Source organism: Mustela nigripes, chromosome X (genome assembly GCF_022355385.1).
Source record: "Mustela nigripes isolate SB6536 chromosome X, MUSNIG.SB6536, whole genome shotgun sequence".
Taxonomy (NCBI): Eukaryota; Metazoa; Chordata; class Mammalia; order Carnivora; family Mustelidae; genus Mustela; species Mustela nigripes.
The window spans coordinates 117,593,543-117,600,112 of NC_081575.1; the positions used below are offsets into that span (position 1 = coordinate 117,593,543).

At 46.1% G+C, this 6,570-nt stretch overlaps 1 protein-coding gene across 2 annotated transcripts in view; it reads right to left on the minus strand.

Moving 5' to 3' along the window:
* Positions 1-4,976, minus strand: part of CLCN4 (chloride voltage-gated channel 4) — a 58,956-nt gene extending 53,980 nt beyond the window's left edge. The window contains exons 1-2 of one of the 2 annotated variants that reach the window (XM_059385777.1): positions 4,886-4,976; positions 3,201-3,455 (exon numbers count right to left, since the gene is read on the minus strand). The gene's annotated coding sequence lies outside the window, so the exon portion shown is untranslated. Of the gene's footprint in view, positions 1-3,200; positions 3,456-4,656; positions 4,811-4,885 lie in introns of those variants that run through there. The other variant, XM_059385776.1, reaches the window with a different exon arrangement.
* Between the last annotated feature and the right edge of the window lie 1,594 nt (positions 4,977-6,570).

Below are 6,570 nucleotides of genomic sequence, written 5' to 3' on the forward strand. Positions count from 1 at the left end.
TTGCAAAGCATCTATCTGATAAGAAGCTAATATCCAAAGGGGTGCCTGAGTGGCTCAGTGGGTTAAAGCCTCTGCCTTCACCTCCCGTCATGATCCTAGCTTCCCGCATGGGGCTCTCTGCTCACAGCGGGGAGCCTGCTTCCTCCTCTCTCTCCCTGCCTCCCTGCTGACTTGTGATCTCTCTCTGTCAAATAAATAAATAAAATCTTAAAAAAAAAAAAAAAGCTAATATCCAAAATATAAAGAATACAAATCGACAGCAAAAAAGAAAAATTAAATGATCAAAAAATGGACTGAAGATCTAAATATACATTGTTCCAGAGAAGACAGACAGATGGCCAACGGGCACATGAAAAGATGCTCAACATCACTCATCGTCAGGGAAACACAAATCCGAACCACACCAAGGAAGCCCGCATGCTGCTGGAATGGCTGTTAACAGGAGGACCAGAAATAACAAGTGTTGGCAAGGATGTGGAGGAAAAAGGGAACCCTCGTGCACCGTTGGTAGGAATGAAATTAGTGCCCCCACTGCAGAAAACAGTACGGAGGCGCCTCAAAAAAAAAACTAAAAACAGAACTATCATACGACGACTCAGCAATTCCACTTCTGGGTATCTACAGAAAACAAAAACACCAACTCAGAATACTCGCATCACTATGTTCACTGCAGCATTATTTACAACAGCCAAGCACGGAAACCACGGAAGTGCAGATGGATGAATGGACAAGGGAGCCGCGGTGTACACCGACCACGGAATATTACTCGGCCATAAGAGAGCATGAAAGCTTGCCATTTGCAACAGGGATGGACCTCAAGGGCATTATGCTAAGGGGAAGTAAATCAGAGAGAGAAAGCCAAACACGGTAGGATCCTTCTTAGGGGGAGGAGCTCACAGAGAACAGACTGATAGTTGCCAAAGGCAGGGAGTGGGAGAAAAAAAAAATTTTTTTTAATTGAAGCTTCAAGCATGGTTGGACTAGAAAATGATTAATGAAAAATGGAGCTCAGTTACCAGCTAGGTAATGAGAATTGCTAGCTCGCTCCTTGAAAATGAGTTCAGCCTGAAACGTGCTGCCAAAGCCTGTTCATGCCTGACTCCCCCACCTGCAGAAAGGAAACCGCAGAGATGGACGGATGGCCCTCCGATGGTTTCACACCCCCTGAGGTGAGTCAGGTGACTCCCCCAGGCCCTCAGAACTTGTGCAGTTACTAAACATTGACCGATTTCTTAAACAGCAACTAAATATTCCCGGTACCACGCCCAGTGCTGGAGATAGAGGAAGGAACCTCACACACACAAATCCCAGACTTCTTGGACCTCCTATTCCAGCAGGAAGAAACAGACTCAATACACTAAAATAAGTAAGTAAATTACTAAAACATTTTAAAAAGAAGGAAAAAAAAACACAATGAGATACCATAACTACCTCCCAGAATGGTTAAAAAAAATTTTTTTTAAACTGACAATAACCAAGGGGCTGGCAGGGAATAATTTTACATGAAATAAGACTCATTCATTTAAAACACACACACACACACACAAAGACATAACCCCTACATACTTAGGAGCATGACTAAAATTAAAACAAAACCAAACCAAGGTGCTGGCAAGGATCCTAAGCAACTGAAATTCTCATACATTGTTGGCAGAAATGCAAAATGGTACGCCCACCTTGGAAAATAGCTTGGCATTTTCTTATATAAGCACTATTTTTTTTTAAAGGATTACAGTAGCAAAAACATAGCTGTAGAGATGGAGACATGAATGTATGGGTATATAAATATACAGGCATGGATATAGACAAAGATATGACTTTGACATTTGGATCTCTAGGCTGAACTACATGAAAGGCTATGGCCCAGTGTTTTGCCGGCTCATTTTCTGACATAGTGTTAATTTCACAGAAACGTTCTGATTTTGGCACAATCAAAGGTAAGTCTCACTGACTTCACCCCATCCCCATCCCCAGTGGGATTCCCCATTGTTTTTATGGCACTGCCTTACTCTGAAATAAATAATCAGAGCAAATCAACTGAAATTTGGTTAGAATATAAAGCAGAGAGAGGAAGTCTGTAATCCCCTTCTTAGAGCCAAAGCTATCTGGGCTGCCAAACAGTAAGCCCACCACAAGGGGAAACCTTTATATTATCAACTAAAATAGCACTGCTTTTTAACACTGTCCTCCAACAGTTGTAGGGGAATCAAATTATGCATAGTGTGAGTTCCAGTACAATTTACTGACGCCCCAACTTCCAGAGGGGTCATGTTTTACAGAAAAGAATGCCACATTCTCCTCCTAGGGGTGCCCACCCATATCTCAGGCCCTATTTGAACCAGAGAAAGGAATGTAAACAGGTCCCACCAATTAACAGAGTCCATTAAACGCCCCCCTCCACCAGCCAGAACTGAAAAGTCACCTGACCCCCTCCTTCTGCCGCTGAGTCATCAAGCCCCTTCTTCCAGCGAGCTAATTATTCAACACGGAAATTAAAAAGAACACTGGGAATTCGATTTGGTTGTTCGTCTTCACCCCACCCCCTTCAAAAAACCATTTTGTTCTCCAGAGCTGTAGCTGATTCGCTCTCTTACACTCACAGTCAATCCTCAGAGGTTGCATTTCATTTTATTGGCTACTGTTATTTTCCAATCTACTTAAAACACCTGAAGGGGGAAAAAATGCATTTCCAACATATCCCCTTCAAACGCAGGAACCTTGCAAAAATAAAGCAAAACGATTTATATTGCACATTCAGCTCTTTAAATTGCTAACCAGTAAGTTTCCATTCCATTCAGAGCAAAGCAGCTTTTGCTTTAAAAGAAATCAGGCTAAATACTGAGGACAAACCCCCGGAAGGAGAATTAGTAAATGTGTCATTATTTAAGAAGCACAGTGACAGCTGGCAAACAGTTGACAGTTATCCATGACAAGCCCCTTTCTGTCTTTATCATGCGTGTACGGTGATCATTCCAGATTTTTCTCCTCTCCTGAGCAAGAGGCCCCGGTCTTCCCGTCTGGCCCCTGCCCACTTTCCCGGACAGGCATGCCAAGCTCGCGCGGGGGCCTGCAACACCCCCGACCCCGGCATCCCCGCCCGGCGCGTGCAGCAGCCGCAGCGGCCAAAGACCCCCCCATTTTCGCTTTCTGGGGCGCGGAGGGGCTGCAGACCTGCAGGGTGGGCGCCGCGCGTCCCTTACCTGCAGTGCCGCATGGCGCATCCCCGCCGCCCACCTGCACCGCATCCTAGAGCATCCTTTCTTCAGCGCGACGGCTGCGAGCGCGGTGACGTCACCGGAGGCGGGCCCCACGCCGCCACGTGACTCCTCGGGCCTAGGCGGGGAGGCGGGGGTGGGAAGCCGAGGAAGACCCTGGAAGACCCTGGAAGTCCCCGGCTCCTGCCTCCCTGCTGGGCCGCCTGCTTGATGTGCGCAGCTTTCCCGGCCTTTCACCGACTGTGGGAAAGGGGCAGGACACAGAAAGAGAAATCCCAACGATTACAGGCTCCAAGCATGTAATAGGATTATCAAAAGAGTTAGCAATAAAGGGATTAGTCATGAAAGGGAACAATTTAGGTTTTATTTTTAAAAGTCTTTATCAAATACAACGGAGAAATATATTTTGTGTAAATCAAAATCACAACTAAAATATAAAGTGCGTGGGAAAAAAGTGCATGGAAACAACTTTGCACAGAGTTTCAGTGTTTCATATCACTTATCAAATATGATCTGAAATACTTTGGTTTGAAGCATATTCATTATGGAATATTATGCTAATTGCACTGATGAATAATGTTTTTATTTACTCTCAATAGCTACACTGTAGTATTAACTTGCATTTGCCAAAGGGGGGGAAAAAGGGTTACCACATATTCATATGACATACTGGAATATTTGCTTATGGAAGATAAAGCACTATTGCATGAGCATGGTTGTACTTATTTCTGTGTTTTCTTAAATCTTCTGGCAAGGAAGTTGATATCTCAGACATGAAAGAGTTAATTCACAATAACTCATTATTTCACGCTTTTTAATATTTATCACATTCTGCAGAAGTGAGTCATCTTACTGTTACAGAAAAGATACAGGACGTCAACATTTCTCATTCACAACTGAAACAGCCTTGCCTAGAAAGCCTTAGGAAAATTCCAGCAGTAATCAGGGAAACCTGAAATGGCATACTTCAAACCTAAGCGGTGAACCCATCAAGGTTTCTTCTGCCAAACCATACAAACGGTTTTGAAACGTGAAAGGGACAAAAGCAGAAACTGGTCTTACTTGTATTCCAGTTTCATCTACTAATTTACTTTCGACAGAATTTAAGTCACAATTTTAACATTGCCTCGCCTGCTGGCCCAGAAAGATGTGAAATAGATCGTTTTAAAAGCAGGCAGGAGTTACCTACTTGCTATTTATTCCAGCCGCTTTGGTGTCCTTCTATATTTAACCTGGGCCCTTTTGCCACCACTCCTTCCATATTAACCAAATCTCCGTGCAGAAGGTCAGCCTCTAATTTGGGACATAAATAAGGGCCCTTGCCCTTCACATCGATCTATTATTTTCTGCACCGGGTTTTAAAACCCAACAATGTGGCCGGCCGTGTGGTTTTCTAGGTCACTCCTCTCCAGCTTGTTTTTCTAGGTGATAAGTAACTTACCTTTTCCTTTCAGGTTCCTGACATGCAAAGTTAAAACGCTACGGCAATCCCCCGCTCCCGTGGGTGGAGGGTCTGAGGGGGACGGAATCGGACCGGCTCACTTTCCTGCCCCAGGCAAATGTCGATTTCAGCCCCCGGCGCCCGGGCACCCCCCCACCCCCCGCGGAGCCTGGCTGCGCGGTCACGTGCTGGGCCCAGCCACTCAGTCCCGCACAGCCAGCTGGGTCACCTCTCGGCTCTGGAGGCCTGCCCTTCCGATCTCGTTCGCCTCCTACACGCGGTGCGTTCCCGGCCAGAGAGAACCTAACCGCCGCGACTCGGGACGCCCTGCCCGGAGAGGCGGGGCTGCACCGGGGGCAGCACCGGCGGCTGCGGCGGAGAGTCTGGACTCACCGGGCGGGGGAGAGGGGGAGGGGGGAGGAGGGAGTGGGCTGTAAGGTGGCCTCCTGCGGCCCAAAATGACTTGCTCGGGGTTCCAGCTGGGCAGAAATGATTCAAGTACAGGCACCTTCCTCACCGTGGGGCGATTTTGTTGCCCATAGGTTACTTTCGCCTTCTCTTTTGCAGGGGATTGATTGCTCAAGTGTAAAGAACATTACAGCAAACAAGTGGTTCAGGAAAGGCCTACACCCGCCATCTCATTTGCAACAGAATGAGACACCTTCTGTTCTATGTTCCGAACAGCCAAAAGAAAACCAAATGAATCACTGAAGTAGCAGTTAGTGAGAAATTATTGTGCACGCCCCAGAAAGTTTGCAAACGGGGAGCCCGCGAACCAACACATCGAATGAGGCTCGCGGGTACCTTGTTACAACGCAGCTTCTCCCGCAATAAAGCTGTGACTGTTCATTCTTCCCAGTGATTCGTTACAATATTGTAATTTTCAGTAGTTACCAGTCATATCAACTTTCGGAAGCAGCTCAAGTTTTATCATTTTCAGAGACACAAGGAAGAAATGACCACGTTCAATTAGGCTTGCAGGATAAGCCAAATTAAGCTTCACCTGCATGACCAAACTGGTTATGTGTGCTCAGGAACCCTTCAAGGTTGGTCTCCCTTTGTTTCTAAATTTAACAATCACCCCCCCACACACACTTTGGGTCACCCTCACAGTAGGACCAGCCATTGGAGCCTGATTCTCGGTTACCACCATTGATGGGGTCAGGCAGGAAGATCGCAGGTTTGCTGTTTCCGTTAGCTGAGTCATTGGGCTAGAGGGCCATGTAGGCATCAGCTTCGTCGTTCATGTGATTATTGTTGATTTCATCCAGTTGTCTGCGTGTGATTAGCAGCCAACAAGCACTTAAAGCTTCCAGAATATACAATGCCCTAGAAAGGTCAATAGGATGATTGTAGGGAAGACAACAGCCAAACATGGAAGACTTCCCTGGAGCAGAGACACCCAGGAGCCATCGTTTAAGGAACCCAATAAATCCAATGCGTTGTAATGAGATTCAGGTTTCCCTTTACTAAGTCAATCTACAAAAGAAATTTTTTTAAGTTATGTTCATAAGCATAACGTGATTTATCAGCAAGCACATATCCTCATGATGACCCGGGGCGGGATGAATTGAAAAAATGTATTTCAGGAGATGCCGATGCACGTGGGCTTCCCTCTGAATTAGAACATCTATATGGTGTGAGCCATCAGGTAATTTAATGAGCAGTGTACCTACGGAAACAAAAGAAAACCAAAGACTAGGGACGCCTGGGTGGCTCAGTTGGTTGGACGACTGCCTTCGGCTCAGGTCATGATCCCGGAGTCCCGGGATCGAGTCCCGCATCGGTCTCCCAGCTCCACGGGGGGTCTGCTTCTCTCTCTGACCTTCTCCTCGCTCATGTTCTCTCTCACTGTCTCTCTCTCAAATAAATAAATAAAATCTTTAAAAAAAAAAAAAAACCAAAGACTAATAG